This window comes from Gobius niger (genome assembly GCF_951799975.1).
Source record: "Gobius niger genome assembly, chromosome: 2".
Taxonomy (NCBI): domain Eukaryota; kingdom Metazoa; phylum Chordata; class Actinopteri; order Gobiiformes; family Gobiidae; genus Gobius; species Gobius niger.
Window position 1 is genome coordinate 42,375,374 of NC_136853.1, and position 9,941 is coordinate 42,385,314.

The following is a 9,941-nucleotide window of genomic DNA, read 5'->3' on the forward strand; positions in this document are numbered from 1 at the left end:
CATCATCGAATGTTACGCTCACGCACCCCGTCCAGGTGGGAATCGAACCCAGGACCTTCTACCTGTGGAGTACGAGTGCTAATCACTGTGCTACCGTGCCACCCCACCGTGCTGCACATGCAGGTAGGCCCTGTCCATACGAAGTCAAGCTGAGAACCAAACGCAAAAATATTTTATCAGTCCAGTGTATCGTCCATACAAGCCCGGCGTTTTGGGGGTCAGTAAACAAACATTTTCTAAACTAGGTCCAAGAGTGGAAAGATCTCAAAACGCCGTTTACATGGTGCTGTTTTTACGTCGTCTCCGCAACTTTTACTAAAATGATGACATCACAGCGTCAGAGCGGTGTCTGTTATCCATAATCTACTGACCTTATAATGAGTTTAGTCATGGATCTGTGATGGTTTTACTCCGCTCCTCTTTGCTCCACTGCAGTCCACAAGCCACAGGTGACGAGTAGAAAAACACGGCCGAGTCAGTCTGTGTTTTTGGACTGACAGTCAAAGTCACTGACAGGTTTTTCTGCTTTAGTCCCGTTTCGTCTGAAGAATAAACTCACCTGCTCTTCTCTTCTGTAGATCGTAAATCCTTGAATCAGTTTCATTTTCACTGTTTACATGCGCCCTCTACATTTTGTTCTATTATCTGTGTTAGCGTCACAGCGCCTCACACAGGCCTGGAAGATGAATTGCAACATTTTGTCCACAGATCCAAATGGCTTGTCATGGGAATCCAGCTCCAACAGAGTCATACTGTTTTCAGGTCCTGATGGCATAGTAACTTCTCACATACAGATTTGGGGCAGAGGTGATGGCAAACACCTCTGCCAGAAAAGGAGAGGGTCGCTTCTGTCGATGTGTTATCTTTGTGGACCTTCTATGAACAAGTTATCATGCTTAGATTAAGGTGAAACCATTTTCTTTTCCATTTTTATTAGGAAAGTGCGCCTCAAAGCTGTTACCTTTTTAAAATTCTAGATGGTCTTCCAGTTGCAACCAGCCCCGTCCTGCTGTGACAGGATTACGAAAATACTTTCTTAAGCAAAGTTCAAACCGAGCACAGTACACAGGCCTATTTCTGTAGATCGTAAATCCTTGAATCAGTTTCATTTTCACTGTTTACATGCGCCCTCTACATTTTGTTCTATTATCTGTGTTAGCGTCACAGCGCCTCACACAGGCCTGGAAGATGAATTGCAACATTTTGTCCACAGATCCAAATGGCTTGTCATGGGAATCCAGCTCCAACAGAGTCATACTGTTTTCAGGTCCTGATGGCATAGTAACTTCTCACATACAGATTTGGGGCAGAGGTGATGGCAAACACCTCTGCCAGAAAAGGAGAGGGTCGCTTCTGTCGATGTGTTATCTTTGTGGACCTTCTATGAACAAGTTATCATGCTTAGATTAAGGTGAAACCATTTTCTTTTCCATTTTTATTAGGAAAGTGCGCCTCAAAGCTGTTACCTTTTTAAAATTCTAGATGGTCTTCCAGTTGCAACCAGCCCCGTCCTGCTGTGACAGGATTACGAAAATACTTTCTTAAGCAAAGTTCAAACCGAGCACAGTACACAGGCCTATTTGAAAACACATATTGCCTTGAAGTCAGATTTCCCAGCTGAGCCTTTTTATTCATCTCTCGAATTGGAAGCAGCCTTTTTTTTTTTTTTTCTGTTTAGCCATATGCTTGGACATTAATCATCCAAGATTTCTGCATCACAAAGTGGTCTGGACATGCTAATCCCATTGTTTTGTGAGATTGCTAAGCCACTCCTGGACCCGGCCCAAACTGTGGTGTGTGTGGAGTGCATCTGAGGTCTGTGGAGTGAACATGATTTACTGGTCTCTGTTAGAAACAGCTGATAAGGCCATACATCCTGTTCACATTAAAACCAGGGACCAGCATGGCGAAAAACACATCCATAACCACTCATTCTGATGGGAGATGATACAACCAAGCATAAAAAACTACACGGGAGAATAGATCCGATTTTCAGTCTTTTGTATTCTTAGCTTTATCCGTTCTGCCCATAAGAAAACTCTATTCTGCTTCACACACGCACGTTTTAGTCCTGGATATTAAGTGTGTCAGAGCCAGAGTTATCTATTTACGATGGATGCTGAAAAAACTAAAAGGGCAATGCTGCGCTGGAGCAAAGACCTAATCCCTGATCTTGAAAACAGTATGTCTATGAGTGACACTCCGCCAGACACTGTATATCTGTGGGCGATGGCAAATGACAGAGCAGACATTTAAAACCAGTGATCAGGCAGATTGTAGATTGACGATCTTGAAGTCCGATGTAAATACCGGAATGTTTTAGAATTCCTGCAAATGCTTTTCAACACCATTGTTGCCAACACCCTATGCTGCCAACAATGGTGTTATTAAATGCTATAAATAATATATAAAAAGTAAAAAGTAAAATTTTCTATAGCAGAGAGTCTGGACTAGCCATGAAGGACCCACAGCTAGCTTCTGAGCTAAAGACATTCGAGACCAACTAATTTCTTAATCTGAAACAGTGAAGAGGCACCAAGAGCCCCCACATACCTGCAGCACAGTGGAGGCGTCATAAGAGGTGCTACAGGAAACAAAAAAGGAGGTATCCGGGCAAGTCAGAATAAGACGGTGGTGAAAGACAATGGTGAAAGACTATTGTGAAGCCGAAAGGACAAGATCGTGGATAGAAGCGGCCGAAATGAGATTCCTTCGTAGGGTGGCTGGGCGCACCCTTTGAGATTGGGTGAGGAGCTCAGTTACCTGGGAGGAGCTCGGAGTAGAGTTGCTGCTCCTTCACGTCGAAAGGAACCAGCTGTGGTGGCTAGGGCATCTGTTTCAGATGCCTCCTGGTCGCCTCCCTCGGGAGGTGCACCAGGCATGTCCTATTGGGAGGAGGCCTCATGGAAGGCCCAGGACACGCTGGTGGGACTATGTCTCCGAGCTGGCCTGGTGTCGCCTCGGGGTCCCCCCAGAACATCTGGAGGAGGTGTGTGAGGATCGGGAAGTCTGGGAATCTCTGCTGAGACTGCTGCCCCCTCGACCCGGCTCCGGATAAAGCGGAACAAAATGGATGGATGGAAATTGTGGAGCTTTCCTCACGTCTCGATCTCTTGCTAAGCTTTATCCTCTCAAGAAATGAAAACACCTGCCATAGCTTTACAACGGGCCGCGAGGGGGTGGCAGTCAACCCGATAAGGAAGTACCACAATTTCTTATGGATTTGAAAACAGGACGAGAGCAGACTAGAGGTATACGGCTTGTTGATTGCTCAATGCTTCTTGTAGTTAACCAGAGATTACGTAAAATGACTCTAGCTGTATTCGTGTGTGGGAGAAGCATTATATACCATACAGCCCCTCTAAAGTGCACTTCTACCACTTGCCTTAATGTACACATCGCTATCCAGGCCTCATTAGCGCTCATATGCTCACTTCAATGTACACATAACCCAAGAACCACATAGAAGTACTTCAAAAGACACCCACCACCCACCCCATATACTACTTTAGTGCCCTCTCGACGCGTCCGCTTTGAGAGGGCAGAGTAGAGGAGAACGTTTCAGGGCCGAGAGGAAATGAAAGGTCCCAGAGAAGAGGGGTATAAGTCTGTCCTTTACACAAACATCTCATCTGTTGTAAATGGGAGCAGGGGCCACACACTGTTTAGGATGGACCGCCAGGGTTTATTTCCACTGTGGCTCATGGACATCCGTTACTGCAAACACAACGTCCCGTCATGGTATGCGAGTCCCAAACAGAGATTAGCAACAGTGGGTAATGGCAACAACAAAATAATCATCAATAAACGGGTATCTTGAAGGCACTGACACAGGCAAATGTAAACAATTTTCTGCAGGGTTGTCACAAATGCTTTAAGTTCAAGCTATGAGCAATCACTGAACGCTAATTTAAACTTTGTGGATGAAAGCGATGTCCATCTGTTTATTCTCTCATTAAAGGAAGACCTGATAAGCCTGTTTTTGATGTTTAAAGAAAAAAACGTTCAACACGCGCCTGCTTTCCATCCCTGCTTCTGCCAGTTCCTCTATAACAAACTCTTCCAATCGAGGTTTAAACAGCAGATAAATAAACGTCATCACAGAGTTTTACTTTGACTGTGTGTGTGACCCCGTAGACCAGTCGGGCTTTAATCTTCCCTCAGTGAGATTTATTGTCCTACATACAGGTGCAGTTAAAGACCCATTTATGGCCCGGCGTCAACTGCAGTTGTAAACAAGCTTCGGATATTTAAACACTTAAGTTTAGATTAAGATCTGTATTTGAGCATTGTACATAAACACCAAACACAACATGTCATCATCGATCAAGCAGAGAGGGAGCGAGAGAGAAAAGAAAAGAAAGCGAATGAGCGAGAGAGGGGAGAGAGAAAGGGAAACTTTTGCCCCTTCCTTCTGTTTAATGTCCCTGGAGCTAAATGTCTAAAGATGAGACTGATGATAAAGAATGGAGTACACAATGTTCCTTAGACAACACCAACGCATGAAAAATACATCTCAAATGCTACAGAGAAGAATACAACATATCAACACTAAATGCACAGGAAGACATATTAAGAAAACACAGGTAATAAGTACGTTTTCTGCTTTTTTAAAGAGGGGGTATTATGCTTTTTTCAGTCACATAGCACCAGTCTATATCACACTACAATGATGACGAAACCTTCTGTTGGTCTGTAAATGCAGTAAATTTGAATAACTGCCTTGTATAAAAGTGCTCTCTCAAAATGGCTGTAGTGAATGTCTTGAAATAGGCCTCTGGCTCAATCCGAAACCATCAAATTGTATCCTCTAAGCACTAACACTAGCAACTAGCTCCTTAACCTTTCATGGGGTCAACTGTTAGACCTCTATGCAGTTAGGGAACTAGACCTTCAGCAGAATTTGCACAATCCGTCCGTCCTTAAACAGGGGAAAGGGAAGTGACATCACCAACAGCTGTTTTTCTTTAAAGTTATTGGTGGAGTGAGGCCAAACAAAAGTGCATGTCGCCCCCTGCTGTACAGTGTCCAACAACAACAACAACAACAACAACATAGTGTCCAAACAAAGACATTTAGGGAGAAAAAAAAATCCAAATGAGCCATACATTTCCCTTTAGTGTTATTCTATTTCAGCAGCTGTTTCTTAAAGCTACAGCAGCAAATGATCCATGTGGCTTAAGTTTCTACTAAATGAAAACAAAAGCATTTAATCTGTTTACTGAGTTTCCTCTTTAACACTGACATGTGACTGAGCTGCGGGGACGACAACATGGATTTTGTCACTTTTATAAAGTTTGGCTTGTGCAGAATCTTACTTTTTAATTATTATTATTTTTATTATTAAATGTGCTCCTGTCAATCAACAGTGGTTGCGCATGAATCACTCGAGGGTGGGGGCGAGGGGGGCGGGGGGATTTGGCGCAGTGGCTTGTGGGATGGCACATAGCTCCTAATCACCGGTTAGTTAGCATCAGAGGTCCCTATGCTAAAGTGGCCATGACAGTTAGCATCGAGGCTCCTTTTCCTAACTACTTCCTAACTGACTTACCAATTCGGAAGCAACTTGCCATGGCGGACGCTGACACACATCCGGTTTGGCGTAAGAGCTCTTAGCAATCTGATGGTTTCGGAAGGAGCCCTCTGTCTCTTTAAGAACCTCTGACCCTTTCAGACACGCCCCCTCCACACGCTGTCTGTGGCATCAGTGGGGAGGGGGTTCTGCTGAGGAGCAGTGGTTGGTTACTCGGCTGGTGACGAAAGCTTGGAGGCGTCTCCAGGAGGTGGGGGCGTTCCTAGGAGGACTTAGGCAAACCTGTCCGTAAAATGGCCGCCATCAGAGTTTTTACAGATTACTCCAAAATACGTGAATGTGCCAAGGCAACACTTCAGGCATGTTTTTAATGAGGGAATGACAGAATAACATGATGTAAAGCTTGAAAAAGTCGATTTTGCACAATACCCCCCCTTTAAAGTAATAGGCCACCGTTTTACATACTGAGATATGTTATTACCTTACCTACATCTTTGTCTCCTCCAGGTAGGCAATTGGAGAGGGTAATGAGGAAGTAGGGATGTGGGGGGTCCAACCTAACATAGAACTGAGTATTAGCAGTACAGCAGGGCAAGGCAACTCCATGCATGCTGATGATGTGGCCAAGGGGAAGCATAATGGAGAAGAGGGTGGGGCTGAGCGCCGACCCTTGAGGCACTCCACAGGTTATGGTGTGAAGCCTCGACCTGGCCACATTCTCAACTCTATCAGTCATGTAGGACTGAAAATCACTGAAAGTGCTATGTGTGAAATGCCAATGAGGTGTTGCAGACGATGGAGAAGGACAGTATTGTCAACAGTGTCAAAAGCGGCTGAGAAGTCCAAGAGCAGAAGGGGGGACTCTTCTATCCAGTATGAAAACCAATACAGCTAAAGAAGTCTGATGGAGGGGAATCGTCCTCCAATCATAACATCCCAGTCCAAATGATAACTCTGACTATAACGGATGTAAGGAAAGTAACATGAATGAATAATATTTTTCTAGTATCACTTTAAATTTTGACCAAAAAGCTTCACAAGTGGATGAACCTGCTTTTTAAATTACTATTTTTATTTGAACCAAATTTCTTCCAAACTAACATCCCACTTCTACGCAGGGATGAGTTTGCACCACAACTCGGCCATGTCAACAACAAGGACATAGACAATCGATAGAAAGGACTTAGATGCACAGCACACATACGTTTTTGATGATATACTGAAGGATACAACCATTTCTATTCCACTGAAATAGTATTGAGTATACGGCACAATAGTTCAATTACCTCGCGCACCTTGAACAGAAGACTCAAGGAACACAAGCATTTCCGTGGGAGCCGTTACTGTGACAACCAAGGAGACCAAGGACCTTCCCAGTTGAGAGACGTTAAGCACAAAATCAGCCTTCGTAGGTAAACATCTGCGACCACGATGCAACACTTTATCTGCAGACCGAAGACATGGAATACTGCATGGTTTGCCGATGATCATTTGCCTGTCGCTGTTGAAATTTTTATGATATGGAAATCTTATTGAGCTTCGATGTGGTGCAGTTCTTGGCTTAGACTTGGTTGTTTCAACTTGTCTCCCTGGATGAACTCAAGAGCCCATGGTTTATTAAAGAGATGGAGGACAGTTCAGCCTGCTGTGCAAGAGTTTGCCTTTTAATATAGTACATTGATTTGTATTGATTTGTTTAATGGTTAATATCTCTGTCATTTATCTTTGTCATTCTTATGTTGGCTGTAATGCTAACAAAAATGTAAAGACCATAAACCTGGTTTTCTTCTCTCTTTTTACAATAATGAACGAGGGAGCAAACATTTAACCTCTTAACCGCTGCCTTAACCGAGTTTGTTATCTTCGGTTCAGCTTTACCCAAATCTAAAAGGTTACAACCTTTGAGCCACTGTTAGGCCTCATTTGAAAAACCCACTAACCTACGTTTTTGACACATTTTTGTCACTTTTCTGTTACTCTTGTTGCTCTTTTGTGTTTTTTGTTGCGTTTTCCTCACACATTTGTCTCCCTTTTTCGTCGCTTTTTCGTCACAATTTTGTAATTCCCATCATTCTTAATGCATGTCTAACATCCCGATTTTTCCAGAGATAAATGTATTATAGGCATGTTTCATAACTTTTAGGGTCACTGTCACAGTAAGTAGTTCCCCCCAGAACAGCTGGAGGAGGTGTGTGTGGATCGGGGAGTCTGCTGAGACTGCTGCCTCCGCGACCCGGCCCTGGATAAAGCAGAACAAAATGGATGGGTCACAGTAATGTTAACAAAAACTAACATGAAAATCATGCAACCTAAACTGAGCAGTGAACCGGGTACGGTGAAATATAGCAAAGGCAGTATTTGTAAAAATCAATGTACCTGTCTGTCTCCAGTCCAGGCCTCAGTTTCACACACCCTCTGACTCATTTAAAACACACTCCGCTGCAGCGCTGAAAGTTCTCATGGAGAAAAGGGCTGAGTCACGGTTCAATTTAGTGCTTCAGCCTGTGCCACTGGTCCAGATCGAGTCATTGTGTTTTTTGCACTCATGGCAGGACTGTCTTACATAGATACAGACAGCATCAGGTCACGCCAAGGAGAAAACAGAATCTTTCAAGAGGTCCTGCCTGCAGGCCTCCAGTGTGAGGGCCCGACCGCCGGGCTCCACTCTCAAGCCGCCTCCACTGTCAGGACGGGAAATGCACGGGACTATTGACTCCCTGATCGGACCTGAAAGACACCTTTTGTAAACTCCACTATCCTGAAGGCTAAGGCTATGGTAAGATTAGGCTTAGTTTGTCAAACTCCACTATCCTTAAGGTCATGGTCAGGTATACGGAAAGTTTGGATTATTTTTTTTTGTATGGTTTTATACGGAATTTGTACTTTCTTTATTTCTTTTTTGAATACAAGCTTATAGAGGCACACGTACCATGTCTGGTTGTTTATAAAGGCTTGTACTAGAAATAAAATGTAAAAAAACACCTCCACTAGTTTAAACTAGTGTTGTTTTGTTGCGGCGATGTCATGGTTGGAGCTCCACTTATCATTGGCTGCCGATGTCGGCAACTGGCCAATCAGGGAGCAGCTGGCCTTTCCCACCCTACGAACCTACGTTTCTTTTTTTAGTGGGAAACTATATAATTCTGAATTTGTTAAAGTAATTAGAGTTATTTTAGAGAGTAATTAGAGAAAGTTTTAATTGTTTTCCCCTTTAACTGTTTTCATGCCGTCTGTATAGGTCAAAAGTATGTAACATTCTAACCTGCATCCTCCCTCCCCAAACCAGCGAGGTCCTCCAGATTGTCACATTGTGGCACAGAGGGATGGTTAACTTTCAGAAGACAAGTTTACAAGAGCGCTCCAGTGATGCAGGACTGTGACAAATCTGCCACATCCCACAATAAACTGGCTCCCTTTCCTTTTTTTCTCAGTGCACCATCGATCTATGCATGTTTTAAGATTCCACAAGAGTGGGCAGATGTTCACCCACTGATCCAAAGGTCAGTTGACAGGTCTCTGTGCAAACTTTTGTTGGGTTCTTTGGCACTTTTGACACTTTACCAGAATATATTTCATTATACTGGATATGTGGTGATTCTGAAACGTAATGTGTGCATCTTATTTTAGCTTGCATTTCCACCCATAATCATGAAAGAATTCCCTGAAAAGCTTACTTCTAAATTCTCTGACAGAGCATCAGGAGAACCTCTGAGGCCTCTGAACCCCCACCTGAACTGAGCACAATTTCTCCAGTTTGGCTTTAATCTAAACTAAACTGCGGCATCGTGGGCTGTGTGTCTAAGGGGAACGACCTGGAGTACCGGTCAGTCATCATAGAATTTGTGGACTGGTGTGAGCGCAACCACCTGTGCTTGAACACCAGTAAGACGAAGGAGATGGTGATCGACTTCACGAGGAAGCCACTACCGCACACACCGCTGAACATCCAGGGGGAGGACATTGAGGAGGTGGACAGTTTCAAGTACCTGGGTGTTCACCTCAACAATAAACTGGACTGGTCCCACAACACCAACTCCCTGTACAAGAAGGGCCAAAGTCGCCTCCACCTTCTGAGGAGACTGAGGTCCTTTGGAGTGAGCAGGCCTCTGCTCAGGACTTTTTATGACTCTGTGGTGGCCTCTGCTCTCCACTACGCTGCCGTGTGCTGGGCCCCGGGCCGCACAGAGCGGGACAAGAACAGACTGAACAAGCTGGTCAGGAGGGCCAGCTCCGTCCTGGGCTGCCCCCTGGACTCTGTGGAGGAGGTGAGGGACAGGAGGGCAACACCTCCCACCCACTGCACGGGACTGTAGAAGAGCTGAGCAGCTCTCTCAGTGGCAGACTGAGACACCCTCAGTGCAGGACGGAGCGCTACCGCAAAGCCTTCATCCCCACTGCTGTCAGACTG